Source organism: Saimiri boliviensis, chromosome 2, assembly GCF_048565385.1.
Source record: "Saimiri boliviensis isolate mSaiBol1 chromosome 2, mSaiBol1.pri, whole genome shotgun sequence".
In the NCBI taxonomy this organism is placed as follows: Eukaryota; Metazoa; Chordata; class Mammalia; order Primates; family Cebidae; genus Saimiri; species Saimiri boliviensis.
In genome coordinates, this window is record NC_133450.1 from 181,116,659 (window position 1) to 181,133,913 (window position 17,255).

Genomic DNA, 17,255 nt, shown 5'->3' on the forward strand with positions numbered 1-17,255 from the left:
AGACTCTACCTCAAAAAAAAAATTAAAATTAAAAATATAAGAATGGGGGTAGGGCCAAGATGGCCGACTAGTAGCAGTGGCTATCAGAAGAACCCATCTAAAAGATCCACACAGTGTGCAAATCTTGCACCAGAAACAGAGGTATCCTGGTTCTGTCCTTAGGACTGACTAGGCAACAGGTATGACCCACAGTGAGAAAGGAAAAGGAGTATGGTGCAGCCACCCACCTGAGAGCCACATGGGTCCAGAGAGCCCCTACCCCAGCTAAGAGAAGTGCTGTGAGGAATCTGGGAAGCCCAGTTTATTGGGTTTCTCTTCAGCACAGCACACCCCCTTCACCAAACCCTTGTTAAATGGGTCCTGTTTCCTGTGCCACCCAACTGGGTGAGATCCCGAGATCCCCTACCAGGGATTGTCAGACATCTTACAGAAGCATTCCTACTGTCAGCAGATCGTTAACCCTCAAGGCCAGAGATCCTGGAGGAAGGAGCAGGCATCTATCTTTGCTGTTCTCCAGCCTCCTTGAATGGTATCTCCAGGCACAAGAGTGAACAGGGCATGATGTGAACCCCCAGCAAACTGCAACAGCCCTACAGAAGAGGGACCTGACTACTGAAAGAAAAACAAACAGAAAGCAACAACAACAGCATCAACAAAAAAGTACCCACGAAATCCTAATGGCAAGGGTCAGCAGCCTCAAAGATCGAAACTAGAAAAACTCATGAAGATGAGAAAGAATCAATGAAAAACTGCTGAAAACCCAAAAGGCCAAACTGCCTCTTCTCCAAATGATTGCAACACCTCTCCAGGAAGAGCCAGAAATGGATACAGGGTGAGATGGACAAATTGACAGAAATAGGCTTCAGAAGGTGGGTAGTAACAAACTTCACTAAGGTAAAAGTACATGCTTTAACCCAATGCAAAGAAGCTAAGAACCTTGACAAAAGGTTAGAGGAGCTGGTAACTGGAAGAACCAGTTTAGAGAGAAACATAAATGACTGATGGGGCTGAAAAACACAACATGAGAACTTCATGAAGCCTACACAAGTATCAATATCAGAACTGATCGAGTGGAAGAAAGATTATCAGAGATGGAAGACTATCTTGCTGAAATAAAACAAGCAGATAAGATTAGAGAAAAAATAAAAAGGAAAAACAAAACCTATGAGAAATATGGAACTATGTAAAGAGACCAAACCTATGATTGACTGGAGTACCTAAAAGAGACGGGGAGAATGGATTCAAGTTGAAAAACACACTTCAGGATATTATCCAGGAGAACTTCCCCAAACTAGCAAGACAGGCCAATATTCAAATTCAGGAAATACAGAGAACACCACTAACACATTCCACGAGAAGATCAACCCCAAGACACAAAATGATCAGATTCTTCAAGGTCAAAAGAAAAGAAAAAATGTTAAGAGCAGCCAGAAAGAAAGGCCATGTCACCTACAAAGGGAAGGCCACCAGACTAACAGTAGACATCTCAGCAGAAATCCTACAAGCCAGAAGAGAGTAGGGGCCAATATTCAGCATTCTTAAAAAAATAAATAAAGCAAGAATTTTCAATCCAGAATTTCATGTCTGGCCAAACTAAGCTTCATAAGCGAAGGAGAAATAAAATCCTTTTCAGACAAGCAAATGCTTAGGGAATTCATCACCACCGGGCCTGCCTTGCAAAAATTAGTGAAGGAAACACTAAATATGGAAAGGAAAAACCAGTACTAGCCACTGCAAAACACATGAAAATATAAACACCATTGACACCATGAAGAAACAGCATCAACTAGTGTGCAAAATAACCAGATAGCATAACAGAATCAAATTCACACATAACAGTATTAACCCTAAATGTAAATGGTTCAGTCACCCCAATTAAAAGACACAGACTGACAAATTGGACAGAGTCAAGATCCATCCGTGTGCTGAAGTCAGGAGACACATCTCACATGCAAAGATACACACAGGCTCAAAATAAAGGGATGGAGAAATATTTACCAAGCAAATGGAAAGCAATAAAAAGCAGGGGTTGCATTCCTAGTTCCTGATCAAACAGATTTTAAACCACGAAAGATTAAAAAAAAACAAAGAAGAGTATTACATAATGGTAGGTAGAATAAATCAACAAGAAGAGCTAACCATTCTAAATATATGCAACAAATACAGGTACACCCAGATTAATAAAACAAGTTCTCAGAGACTTACAAAGATACTTAGATTCCCATTCAATAATAGTGAGAGACTTTAACACCCCACTGGCAATATCAGACAAATCAATGAGAGAAAATTAACAGGATATTCAGGACTTGAACTCCACTCTGGATCAAGCGGACCTAATAGGTATCTACAGAACTCTTCACCCCAAAACAACACAATATATATTCTTCTCAGAGCCATGTGAAACTTACACTAAAGTTGACCACCTAATTGGAAATAAAATGCTCCTCAGAAAATGCAAAATAATAGTAATAATAACTAACAGTCTCTCAGAGCACAGCACTATCAAAGTTCAACTCAGGTTTAAGAAACTCATTCAAGGCCGGGCGCGGTGGCTCAAGCCTGTAATCCCAGCACTTTGGGAGGCTGAGGCGAGTGGATCACGAGGTCGAGAGATCGAGACCATTCTGGTCAACATGGTGAAACCCCGTCTCTACTAAAAATACAAAAAACTAGCTGGGCTCGGTGGCGCGTGCCTGTAATCCCAGCTACTTAGGAGGCTGAGGCAGGAGAATTGCCTGAGCCCAGGAGGCGGAGGTTGCGGTGAGCCGAGATCGCGCCATTGCACTCCAGCCTGGGCAACAAGAGCGAAACTCCGTCTCAAACAAAAAAAAAAAAAAAAAGAAAGAAACTCATTCGAAACTGCACAGCAACATGGAAACTGAACAACCTGCTCCTGAATGACTTTTGGGTAAATAAAGGAAGAAATCAAGAAGTTATTTAAAACAAACAAAAACAAAAAGACAATGTACCAGAATCTCTGGGACATAGCTAAAGCAGTGTTAAGAGCGAAATTTATAGTACTAAGTGCCCATATCAGAAAGTGAGAAAGATCTTACATTAACACTGTAATGTCACAATTAAAAGAACTGGAGAATCGAAAGCAAATAAATCAAAAAGCTAGCAGAATACAAGAAATACCTAAGATCAGAGTGGAACTGAAGGAGAGAGAGACACAAAAAAAACCGATCAAAAAATTCATGAATCCAGGATCTAGTTTTTTGAAAAAATAAATAAAATAGACTACTAGCTAAACTAACAAAGAAGGAAAGAGAGAAGAATCAAATAAACATAATAAAAAATAATAAAGGAGATATAGTCACTGACCCCACAGAAATACAAACTACCATCAGAGAATACTATGGACAACTCTACACAAATGAACTAGAAAACACAAAAGAAATGAATATATTCCTGAACACATACAGCCTCCCAAAACTAAACCAGGAAGAAATAGAATCCCTGCATAGACCAATAACAAGTTCTGAAATTGAGGCAGTAATTAATAGTCTACCAAGCAGAAAAAGCCCAAGACCAGATGAATTCACAGCCAAATTCTATCAGAGGTACAAATAGGAGCTTATACCATTTCTTCTGACGTGATTCCAAAAAATGAAAAGAAAGGACTCCTTCCTAAATTATTTTATGAGGCCAGCATCATCCTGATACCAATACCTAGCAGAGACACAACAAATAAAGAAAACTTCAGGCCAGTATCCCTATATCAATATCCCTATATTTTCAGGACATAGGATATTGGCCCTAATAAACTTCAGGCCAATATCCTATATCCTGAAAACCCCAATAACATACTGACAAACCAAATCCAGCACCACATCAAAAAGCTTCTCTACCATCATCAAGGGTGCTTCACTCCTGAGATGCAAGGCTGGTTCAACACATGTGAATCGGTAAGTGTACACATGTGAATCAGTAAGTGTAATCTATCACATAAACAGAACCAATGATAAAAACCACATAATCATCTCAATAGACGCAGAAAAGGCCTTCAATAAAATTCAACATATCTTCACATTCAATAAACTAGTTATTGATGGAACATATCTCAAAATAATAACAGCTATTTATGACAAATCTACAGCTGATATCCTACCAAATGGGCAAAAGCTGGAAGTATTCCTTTTGAAAACTGGTTCAAGATAAGGATGTCCTCTCTCACCACTCCAATTTGAACACTCATCACTCTCACCACAATTGAACAAAGTATTGGAAGTTCTAGCCAGGGCAATGAGGCAAAAGAAAGAAATAAAAGGTATTCAAATAGGAAGAGAGGTCATCAAATTGTCTCTGCAGACAATATGATCCTATATCTAGAAAGCCCCATCATCTCAGCCCAACTCCTTAAGCTGATAAGGAATGTCAGCAAAGTCTCAGGATACAAAATCAATGTGCAAAATCGTAAGCATTCCTATACACAAACAACAGACAAGCAGAGAGCCAAATCATGAATAAACTCCCATTCACAATTGCTACAAAGAGAATAAAATACCTATGAATACAGCTAAGAAAGGATGTGAAGAACCTCTCCAAGGAGAACTACAAACCACTACTCAATGGAAAAACATTGCAACCTCATGGATAGAAAGAATCTACATCATGAAAATGGCTATGCTGGCCAAAGTAATTTATAGATTCAATGCTATTTTCAAACTACAATTAAAGTTCTTCACAGAATTAGAAAAAGAAAAACTACTTTAAATTTCACATGAAATCACAGTAGACACCGTATAGTCAAGACAATCCTAAGAAAAAGAACAAAGCTGAAGGCATCCTGCTAACTGATTTCAAACTAAACTGCAATGCTACAGTAACTAAAACAGTATGGTACTGATACCAAAACAGACATACAGACAAATGGAACAGAATAGAGAACTCAGAAATAAGACCACAAGCCAGATGCAGTGGCTCACGCCTGTAATCTCAGCACTTTGGAAGGCCAAGTCGGGAGCAGATCATGAGGTCAGGAGTTCAAGACCAGCCTGACCAATATGGTCAAATACAAAAATTAGCCAGGCATGGTGGCACACACCTGTAGTCCCAACTACTTAAGAGGCTGAGGCAGGATAATCGCTTGAACCCAGGAAGTCAAGGTTGCAATGAGCTGAGACTAGAGTGAGACTGTCTCAAAAAAGCCAAAAACAAAACAAAACAAAAAACAAGAACAACACACATCTACAACCAGCCGATCTTTGAAATATTTGAGAAAAACAAGCAATGGGGAAACTATTTCCTACTTAATAGGTGCTGGGAAAACTGGCTAGCCATACGAAGAAAACTGAAACTGGACCCCTTCCTTATAGAAAAATTAACTAAAGATGGATTGAAGACTTAAATGTAAAATCCAAAACCAAAAAAGCCTTAGAAGAAAACTTAGGCAACGCTATTCAGAATATACTCATGGGCAAAGCTTTTATGATGAAACGGCCAAAAGCAACTGCAAAAAAAAAAAAAAAAAAAAGCTAAAATTGTCAATTGGGATGTAATTAAATGAAAGAGCTTCTGCACAGCAAAAGAAACCTGTCATCAGAATGAACAGGTATCCTACAGAATGGGAGAAAATTTTTGAAACCTACCCAGCTGACAAAAGTCTATATCCAGAATTTACAACGAACTTAAACAACTTTACAAGAAAAAAACCAAACAACTCTATCACAAAGTGGGCAAAGGATATAAACAGAAAACATTTTGTGGTCAACAAATGTGTGAAAAAAGCTTCAACCTCACTGATCATTAGAGAAATGCAATCAAAACCGCAATAAGATACCGTCTCATGCCAGTCAGAATGGCAACTATTAAAAGGTCAAGAAACAATGCTGTAAAGAAATAGGAATGGTTTTACATTTTTGGTGGGAATATAAATTAGTTCAACCATTGTAGAAGAAAGTGTGGCGATTCATCAAGGACCTAGAACCACAAATACCATTTGACCCAGCAATCCCATTACTAGGTATATACCCAAAGGAATATAAATAATTTATTATAAAGATGCATGCACAGTATGTTTATTGTAGTAGTATTCGCAATAGCAAAGACATGGAACCACTCCAACGGCCCATCCATGATAGACTGGATAAAGAATATGTAGTACATATAAATAATGAACTACTATGCAGCCACAAAAAGCAATGAGATCATTTGCTTTGCAGAGACATGTATTAAGCTGGAAGCCATCGTCTTTAGCAAACAAACACAGGAACAGAAAACCAAATGCTGTGTGTTCTCACTCATAAGTGGGAGTTGAACAATAAGGACACAGGGACACAGGGAGGGGAACACACTGGGACCTGTCAGGAGGGTATGAAGTGGGGGAGAGCATCAAGACAAATAGCTAATGCAGGCAGACTTAAAACCTAGATGATGGATTGATAGGTGCAGCAAAGTACCATGGCACACATATACCTATGTAACACACCTGCACATTCTACACATGTATCTTGGAACTTAAAGTTTAAAAAGACATCTAATAACAAATCACAAAATGGGCCAAAGATTTGTATAGAAATTTCTCAAAAGAAGACATGCAAATGGCAAACATGCATTTGAAAATGTGCTCAACATCACTGATGATCAGATCAATGCAAATCGAAACTGCAATAAAATATCATCTCACTTCAGTTATAATGGCTTTTATCCAAAAGTCAGGAACTAACAAACGCTGGTGAGGATGTGGAAAGAAAAGGGAACCCTCAAACACTGTTGCTGGGAATGTAAATTTGTACAGCCACTATGGTGAACAGTTTGGGGTTACTCAAAAAACTGAAAATAGAGCTACCATAAAATCCAGCAATCTCACTTTTCGGTATGTATCCAAAAGTAAGGAAATCGGTATATCAAAGGGATGTTTGCATTCCTATGTTTACGGCAGCGCTGTTCACAACACCAAAATTTGGAAGCACCCTAAGTGTTCATCAACAGATGAATGCATGAAGGAAACGTGGTACCTATGCACAGTGAAGTACTACCCATCATAAAAAAGAACGAGAGGCTGTCATGTACAACAACATGGATGGAACTTGCAGTCATTATGCTATGTGAAATAAGCCAGATACAGGAAGAGAAACTGTGCATGTTCTCACTTATTTGTGAGATCTAAAAACCTTAACAACTGAACTCATGGACATAGAGAATTGAAAAACAGTCACCAGAGGCCGGTATGGATCGTAGGGTGTACAGGAAGGATGTGCAGATTGTTGATGGGTACAAAAAAATATTAGAAAGAATAAGGCCTAGTATTTGTTAGCACATCAGGGAGACTATAGTTAATAATTTAATTATGCGTCTTAAAGTAACTAAAAGAGTATAACTAGATTGCTTGTAACACAAAGGATAAATGCTTGAGGGAATGAATACCCAATTTTCCATGATACGATTTTGATGCATTGCATGCCTGTATCAAAATATCTAATATACCCCACAAATATATACAACTACTATGAATCCAGAAAAGTTAAAATTGCTTTTTAAAGTTTCTGTGCTGATTCAAGAAATCGTCTCCTAAGGTAGATTTCTCATTTATAGAAAGGTTAACTTGCTAGTGTTGAGAAATAGTAATGTCTATAAACAAACTAGAATTAGAGATCAGGCCTTAACTAAGTTTGGAATCCTTAACCTAGAGAGGTATTACTCATCTAAGTCATCTATGATAGGAAGAGTGCTTTTCTAGGGTTTCTACAGATTATGCTCTCATTTGGAACGACACTGTCTCACCATGCATACACAGAAAAGTACTTACATGATTTGTGGGGAAATGTTTTTTTTTTTTTTTTTTTTTTTTTTTTTTAAGAAAAAAATATAAGAATAAACATAGTATTTTACCTTGGGAACTGTATTTTCAACATACAACAGTCAATATATATATTCCTAAATTCACTTTGGACCATGAGGCTGTTTTAACCATGAGAAAATCTTAAGTTTTACCCAAAACCCTCTGCAGGACTTAAACCTAGAAATATTTATTTCTTCTGATGAAAATCTATTTTTTATGCTGAAAAAAAGTTTGACACATTTGATATGGTCAGACTAGTAATTGAGTTTGGATCAGCATATTAATCTTTATTATTCAAGTTTCTAGAATAACTGGCTAGAAATGTGTTTAGTGTGCTTATGGTAAGTGAATTGCAACAAGAATTATTTAAAACATAGAATAAAAGTAGAAGAAAGAAAAGCATTAAGGACAGTCTTTAATTTTTTTTTCCTTTTTCATTTTACAATCATGCACTTTACAAAGAAGTTTCCTTAAATTAATGGGCCTTAAGAATTTTTTTCTGGACTGAAGTAGGTTGATTGAGTAATCAAATTCCACAGACTAATGGAAATAATAAACCTCCTAAAGCCCAACCTTGCAAAAAAACCCACTTGAGTTTTATTGGAGAAAATTTTATAGCAATGCTTAATGAGATGGCAAGCATGCATGAATAATTATTTTTACTTACTGTTCTCATTAAAGAAGAAAATGAGTTATCATTCTTTTAGTCAGAAGTAAAAATTCTTCCCCTATCATTACCATTAACTTGACTTATTTTGTATTTTTTAAAAATCCATTTAATTTCTTCCTTGAAGTGATAAAAAGAATAGACAATTTTAATCAGACAAAAGGGGACTATTTTTCCTTTGGTCAAACAATTATCTTAAATTTTCAACAAAAGTGTTGCAAATATTCAGATAGGAGGAGCAACGTTTGGGTACCACAATTATTATCCTTCACTCTGGCACTCAATCTCAGACATGAAAAACCTGTCTATAAAGACAAGAAAATGTTTTATTACTAACACCAAAAGGTCTGAAAATTGTCTAAAAGTGAATAAAACAGCCTCTGTCCTCATGGGTCTTGCAATGAGTGGTTAGGAAAGAAGGGCATTGGATTTTTGGATGTTAGTCACATCCTTCTGAGTTCCTGTAACGTAAGTGATCTTTATCACTATTTTCAAAATATGCACACAGAGATTTCTGCTTCCAGGAAGATGAAGTGGATGTTGGTTTCCTTATTTCTCCTAAGTATAATAACAAATACTATACAGTGTTTACAAAAGAAACATACAAAGATTTTAAAAGTTGAATAGCAGGCTGACTACCTAGAGAATTTAGTGCAGTGGTGAGTCTCAGTTTTCTTTTTGCCTCAGATATCCCAGACTTGGAGCTTAAGAAGTCGGCAATACAGGACACCAACAGGGCAGGCCAGAAGCCCAAATGAGTCAGACTTTTCTAGTTAAAGGACCAGGAGACGGGCAGCCTTACAGGGCTGAAAAGTTTTAGACTTGAACACCTCTACTCCAGCTAACCACCACAGAAATATGTGTCCCCACCCCGCTCATGATGGCTGAATGGGCAGGCAAGACTTCCACCTTCCGGAGGCTGTAACAAAGCACTCTAACCCCTCATCATACTTGTGTCACAGAAGAGAGGAGAAAGCAGGATCTGGACTTTTTATCCTGTGCCAACCACACGGAGAGCCTGCACTTAAGCCTTATCTGGTAGTAATATGGTACCCTTTACACTCCCTATTCAGGGGTTGACAGAGGAGGACTAGTGGACAGAGAGGACTTTCACAATTACCCAGTAGTAATGAGACCAATTCCATGTTGGTGTGGATCTCCATCAGCTGGGGAGCCAAAATCCTCCCACTCAGCAGTCACAAGACGACCTCCCTCTCAGTTGTCAACGTAGGCTAAGTGGGGAAACTGTTCACCTCCAACTGCAAATCACAAGGTGTTCTCCCCTTTCTGTAAGGGTACATTCAAATTTAAAAAAGAAAAAAAATTCCCTAATGCAAAACAGAAAAAGACGTTTCCTCCCCCTGCCTTTTGCTTAAAGCATTTACTTTAGAAAACCTGTAACTGTGAATTCTTTCTCTGCCCTCTATGATGAATGTAAATGTTTGTGAAAACTAAATAAGTCTCCTATCAGTTTTTAAACTCAGGAAACTTCTTTCCCAATAACCCAGAAGCCACCTATTTGAAATGTAATCATCAAAGAAGATAGTTCCCTTATTTCTCAGTTTCCAGAGAAGGGAAGGAACCTAACTTGCTCAGGGTAGTTGCCGTATGCCTACTTTTGTAACGACATGTGGAATCTATTTTTCCTTTGGATAAAGGCAATTAGTAAACATGGATTTTCACTCTAATTATCAGGTAAATTTAAGATGAACTGTCTGACAAATTTCAAGTCTTCTTACTTGAGGATTAGCTGTTATTTATCCTGAAAACACATACATAACGAATCATACTTGCCTGACTATACCAAAAGGTAGAATTTCTTTCTCTCTTTACAATCTCTTTCGCAGATTATCTGTGGTGGGCACCACAATCTGATTTAGTGCTTATTCAAAAATAGAACTGTTTTCTTTCTCTTATTTTTGTGGAGAGGTTTTCTGAATTGGCAGGACATTTTACTTTTTATTTTATTTCCGCAAGACTTCAAAGGAAAGCAGGAGTAGGTCTATTAATAACAGGTAGAATTCAGAGTTGTTTTTTTTTTAAAAAAAAAAAAAAAAAAAAAAAAAAAAACTATTACAGACAGGGAGGAACATTATGTGATAATTAAAGGGCCAATCCTTCAAAAAGACATAGCAATCCTAGATCTTTCTGTACCAAACAGAGCTGCAAACTGCATACCTGGAATTGTCCTCTCTGGAGAAGTAGAGGAAAGAATGCTCGACGAAGGGGGAGAAGATCTTGATCCTTACATGTTCTATCACTAAATAGCTATGTGAGCTTAGCCAGTCTTCTTAACTTCCTTGAGCCCCAGTTTCTCTCTTTTCTATAACATCTGGAGTTAGATGATCGACAAGTTTCCTTCCACTCTAAAATTATAGATCTCTCTGAGATCATGCAGTTTAGTATGTTACAGAAATTGATAATTTTCAAAACAAGCACATTTATAGTCATACTTAATATATTTTTATGTTATAAAAGAGTATTTGCAGCAGTCTATACAGAGATCATTATATAAAAGGAATGGAGGTTAAAAACCATAGTAACACATGTTAAAGCAAACCATATTTTAAACATCTTTGTCTGGAGATAGCATATCACTTTAAAAATGTTCCTTACAATGTACTAAATTGTACCCTAAGTCTAAACCCTAGATTCACAAATGAATATGTAAATTATTTAAAAGTAGGAACCATGGTTAAGAGAATTTGGCAGACATTATTTCTTTTTTTTTTTTGGAATCTTTTAATTAATTTATTTATCATACTTTAAGTTCTGGGGTACAGGTACAGCATGTGCAGGTTTGTTACATAGGTGTTTATGTGCCATGGTGGTTTGCTGCATCTATCCCCCAGTCACCTACATTAGGTATTTCTCCTAATGTTAGCTCTCCCCATCCCCCACCCCTTGCTATCCCTCCCCTAGCCCCGCCACCTGCTAACAAGCCCCGGTGTGTGATGTTCCCCTTCCTGTGTCCATGTGTTCTCATTGTTCAATATCCACTTATGAGTGACAACATACAATGTTTGGTTTTCTGTTCTTGTGTCAGTTTGCTGAGAATGATGGCTTCCAGCTTCATCCATGTCCCTGCAAAGGACATGAACTGATCCTTTTTTATGGCTGCAAAGTATTCCATAGTGTATATGTGCCACATTTTCTTTATCCAGTCTATCACTGATGGGCCTATAGGTTGGTTCCAAGTCTTTACTATTGTAACACTGGCAGACATTATTTCTACTCTAAGACAACATTTCTCTAACCTTGAGTCATGAGTTATATTTTAACATAAAATTCAGTTAAATGCCAGCAATCATATGAAAATATATAGTATATATAGTACAAAATATATAACAATATCAGAAAATATTACCTTATAGGAACTTTAGAAATGATTTTTTTCCTTTTACTTTATACCAATAAGGAAATTAAGACAGAGTTTCAGTTACACAGTGAATAGTAATAGCACAAGATGTGAAAGTCTAAGTCTCCTGGATTTAATTATGCCTATATAGAGGTTATCAAACACACAGCCAAATCGTAATATAGATTGACCATTAATTTACAGAGCAACTTTAATGGACAGCCTCAATTTCTCTACTTAAGAAATATAAACAAAGACAGCTGGCATTTGAAGATGATTGTAGAAGGTTTCATAAGCAACCTAACTGCTGAAAGGTAAGCAACAAATATTTTCAGAGCAGTTATCAAACCTAAACTTCCTCATGTTTCAATTTGCTAAAAAGAAATTATTGTTTTCTTCAATAAACAGGTGGGAAAGACAGAAAAATTAATGGATGTTTTCAAGGCATTATAGTACACATTGATTTTCATGTGGCATTAGAACAGATGCACATTTCTTCTATGAGAGTACAGTTTCATTAAATCTTAAAAGTACACTGTAGGATATTGACAGGTGCCCAATGGGAAAGTCCATCAACAAGCATTTATTGACCACTTAACTCTAAGGACAGTGTACTAAACACAATGAGGCATCACAAAAGAAACAGAAGGCATGACTCTTGCCTTTGTGGAAGTTACAAAGGCTGTTGCATACCACTTATTTTAGAATTTATGATAATCTGTCATTTTTAGATGAATGAGAACGCATTCTTACTTATTTCTATCAAGAGGTAAATATATTCCCAGGTATTCTCAGCAGTAAGCTAAATGATTCCTCTTGCATTATATTTTTGTAACCATGTTTTAGTAGTTTCTGTCTGGAAATTAAATGAATTTTAAATGAAGAAAGTCTTTTCTCAGATTTGAATGACAAGGTTAAGATGGTAAGAGTTAAAACCCGAGGGTCTGGAAGCAGCTCACCTGGGCCGAATGCCATTTCCACCACCTTAACCTGTGGCCCGGGGCAACCTAACCAGCCCTCCTGGTCTCAGGTCTGTTTCATTTGTAAAATGGGAATCATAATAGTCTAGCCTCACAATGAGACAGCCAAGTGTAAGGGGGTCCCTGGAAAAACTCCAACTAGCCTATGTACTGGGAAGAATGTGCACTGGGGTCGAGCCACAGAAGTTCTGCCATTTGCAGCAGGGAGGAGCCTGGCCCCTCCTCTTCCTGGGTGGAATCTGGGATTTAGTCTGTGAGGTGGGAAGCATACTAGTAGGACTCTTGCTCAGCAGAGTCCCTGTTTCTCCTTTTTGCCCAATAAATTCCATTTTCCTCACCTTTCAAAGTGTCTGCCAGCTTAATATTTCATGGCCATGTGACAAGGACTCTGTCTTTAGCTGAAATAAGGAGAAAGTCCTGTAACAATAACATAATTATGTGAACTAAATCATATTTAAGTGTTTGGCATGTTTCCTAATACATAATAGTTGCTAGGTAAAATTCTATTAATATTTAACATTAATATTAATAATGCTACCATCATTTCCAAAACTTGTCAGAATATATAAAAGAACATTTATATTTAGTACTATTTTCACTGTATTGTTGGAATATAGCAATGAAATGGCATTAAAAAGCTAACTAAAATGTGCACAAAGGTTGCCTCTAACCACTCTCTCTCTCAGCTATTTCTTAATATACAATGCCATATTTTTCAGAAAAAGAGACTACTTTTAGAGCACTTGATTTATCTGCCTAGCTGAAAGATAGACACATACGTATTTATTTCATATCTGAGACAAAGAATGTATCATCATGACACTCGATGAAGAAAAAATCTTACGGTTCTTAGCAATTGATAGCTTTTAGAGGCACTTTAAATCCCATGAGAAGGTTCACTTCCATCATACCCATATTTTAATGTATGTATAAAGGTGCCATAAAATCCATCCTTTTACTAAAAAAGAAAAAATTTACTTTTGGCTAGAAGATAAAGTTTTCAGAAGGCTCTCACACCAACAACCATTTTTTAAGCAACTAATCGAAATATCAATTTTTTTAAATTTAACTTTTAAGTTCAAGGGTACATGTGCAGGTTTGTTATATAGGTAAAAACTTGTGTCATGGGGGTTTGTTCTACAAATTATTTCATCACCCAGGTATTAAGCCAAGTAGTTATTCGTTATTTTTCCTGATCCTCTCCCTCTTTCCACCCTCCACCCTACAATAGGCCCTTGTGTGTGTTGCTTCTATGTGTCCATGTGTTCTCATCAAGAAATATCAAGTCTAATAAATAAATCCATGTAACACCTAAATTCACTAGAGTTCCTCATTTACCAGAGTTTCTTTGTTACTCAGTAAATGATACTTCTTCCTCTCAATTTTATTTCAAAATCATGTGAAAACAGATTTATGTGTAGCTTTAAAGAAATTTTTTTTCTTTCTTTTCTTTTTAGCTCTCCTTCCCTCCCTCCCTCCCTTTCTTCCTTCCCTCTCTCTTTCTCTTTCTTTCCTTTTGGTCTTACATTATTCCTAGCACACTTAAAATTATTTCACCATTTCTAGGCCTATAGTAACATCTGTACAGGTATTATAGTAGCCCCCACTGGGAATGTCTTTTGACTTCTGACCTCTTCTCTAGTGATTGAAATCTTATCCTCCTGTACAGAAATGCTGCGTCAGCAAGGAAAGACTGAGGCAGACTTGCTAGGCTTGAAACCCTGCTCTACTGTTACCTGAATATCCTGAAGCAAGTTACTAAACCTCTCTAATTGTTACTTTTTCTATAAAGTAGGGATACCGTGGAGACGTTAAAAATATGATGAATGCAGAGCACTTAGTAGACCATCTAGCAATTGTAATGCACTCAATCAACCTTAGCTATTATTTTATGATGACTGTTCTTCAAGATATAACTCACACATCGTATCTCCCATAAAGCTTCTACTGACATGCTTCAGTGGAGCAAACATTCATCTTTGACTTAGCTTCACATGAAATTCTGTGATGGCTTTCCAAGTTTTAGCAAGTCCCTTAACTTTGCAATTCTATTTCCTGGTCTTGAGGTAATAATAACTGAAAGCGATCATATATGCAACGTGTTTTCTCTGAGAGGCTTAAGTGAAACTTCTGCTGGTGCTCTTAGGTACAAATGCAGCTTCTTGTGAAGATTTTTCACTTCACTATCCCTGTACTTTGTAATTTATTATGTATGCCACAAAGGACAAAGCAGCAGTGTTTATTGCGGAAACTATGCACTCTTAAGGTGGTCTGTGAATATGCAAAAACTGTTCACAAAACATCATGTACATGTCCATATATATACAACATATTTCTGAGGGAATGTTTCAGATCTTTGATTAGATCCTCAATGGGATCCATACCCAAAGCAAAGAGATATGGACCACCAATTTTGAGACAGAGTCATGACCCCACTCCAGCAGCTGAACAGGACTTCTTGGCGTTTATTTTATAAGCTGCCCTCACCCCTGCTTCATTTTTCTATTTTTAGATTCTTAATGCTTGTATTTTTCTTCAAAAGTAAAATCCATTTCATCCTACCAATGCCAAAACAAAGGAGGTGGTTTCATTAATGTTAGTTCCATTTTTTCTTCTTAGTATGCCTGACAATTATATACACACTGCCAACTATTGATTAATTCTTTAAGAGCACATCCTTTTATTGAACAAATATATCCTTCAGGCCAGACCGAATTCTTGAGCATGTAGAAGTAAGCAGGACAGGAAAGTTTTCTGCTGCCCTCAGAGGTTTTGCTTTCTAATGCAACAGACAGACATCAAACAAATTATTGCATTAAGTTAACAGGTTAATGATATAATTTCTGATAGTGCCATGAAAAAAAATGAAGCAAGATAATGAGGTAAGAATGATGACAATGTTTGAGCAAATATGTAAAATACAATGCAGCCAGCTCTTAGAGTGGGAAAAGAACATTCTAGACGAGGGTGCAAGCCACAAAGAACAAGCTTGACATGCTTGAAAAATAGAGACGTCTTATTCAAATAATGAAGTAAAAAGAACCTTAATTGTTTCAGGCTAATTAAAGTACTATTATATTCTTATTTTAGAAAATGTGAGACATACATCGCTTCTCGGCCTTTTGGCTAAGATCAAGTGTAGAAAATGTGAGACATACAAAGAAGTATAAAAATAATATTAATTTCAAAAAAGCCTTTAATAATTTTGGTATTTTGATATATTTCCTCCCAGAAATTTTTGATACATGTTTACAAAATGGTCTAAAAGATGCTGCTATATACACTTTTGTTCTGCCTTTTATATATACTAAATATATTGTGAGAGATTTCTTCCTGGGTCAATAAAATATTACTTAACATAACTGCTAAATGCTGCTTATTGTTCCATGACACAAAAGTATTAACTTTTATGTAAATCATCCCCATGGACTTTTAAGTTACTTTAAATTTTTTTTGTTCTGACATAAATTCTATGAATACTATTTTTATGGAATTATTTTTGTTACTATCTTTGAACAGTTTATTGGATTGGATGACGGGTAGTAGAATTCATTTTGATCTTAAACACCCAAATAGCATAAACCATCTCTTAGACTTATTAAGGTCAATGTAGGTTTAGTATAAAACAGGTTTAAAGAGACTTTAACCCACCAGTTTGTCTATGTCAGTCATGTGTTCATATATTTATATGTCCACTGGCCTTTTAAAATAATTCATCAAGACAGAAGACCATTCCAGTCTGCAGGAGAGTAGTCATTAAAAGAGAAAGGACTCTTTGCGATTTAAAAGATGATCTTTAGTGAAAATAGCCTCCCAGAGACTCACAAAAATTAGGACTACTAGAAGTCGCTAATTCCAAGTTTAGAAACAAACCAACAAACCTTGTTTTCATTGTAATTCAGTAACAGAAAATAATTCCATAAGTATGATAAGATTTTGGCAATGATGGATATCTCAAAATTTGTACTTACAGCTTTACTCGGAGCTACCTTGATCTCCACCTGTGTTTCAGCAATTCTCTTTGAGCCACATGCTTATTTATTGCCTTTCTATCTTATCCTAGAGCGATTTCTGCCCAGTAGAAGAGCAACATCAATAAACTACAAGATTTTATTAGGTTTATCCAACAAATGCTGATCCCTCCTGTTGGGTTTAATTTGTTGGTCTATTATCATGGTTGTTCCAATATATCATTTAGTGACCTTCTCTTCTGTATATTCTAGAGCCCATGTAACATTAATCCTTTTATGTACTTATATTGGAGAACTGTTGATGTGCAACTATCATTCCTAATAATAATGTTGTTGGTGATTAATGCATAAAAAACAGTCACATAGGTAAGCAACCACAGCAATACATTAGAAGCTACAGAATGACAAATGTTATTTTTTTGTCCTCCATTGACTTGGAAGACCAGTCTGAGCAGGCAACTTAACCTCTTTGCTAATAAATACACCCTTATGATGA

At 36.6% G+C, this 17,255-nt stretch overlaps 1 protein-coding gene and 1 pseudogene across 1 annotated transcript in view; one reads left to right on the plus strand and one right to left on the minus strand.

Annotated features, from left to right (window-relative positions):
* LINGO2 (leucine rich repeat and Ig domain containing 2) overlaps positions 1-17,255 on the minus strand; it is a 342,878-nt gene that overhangs the window by 291,723 nt on the left and 33,900 nt on the right. The gene's annotated exons all lie outside the window — the stretch shown is intronic.
* LOC120366519 (U2 spliceosomal RNA) lies at positions 15,895-15,986 on the plus strand (annotated as a pseudogene).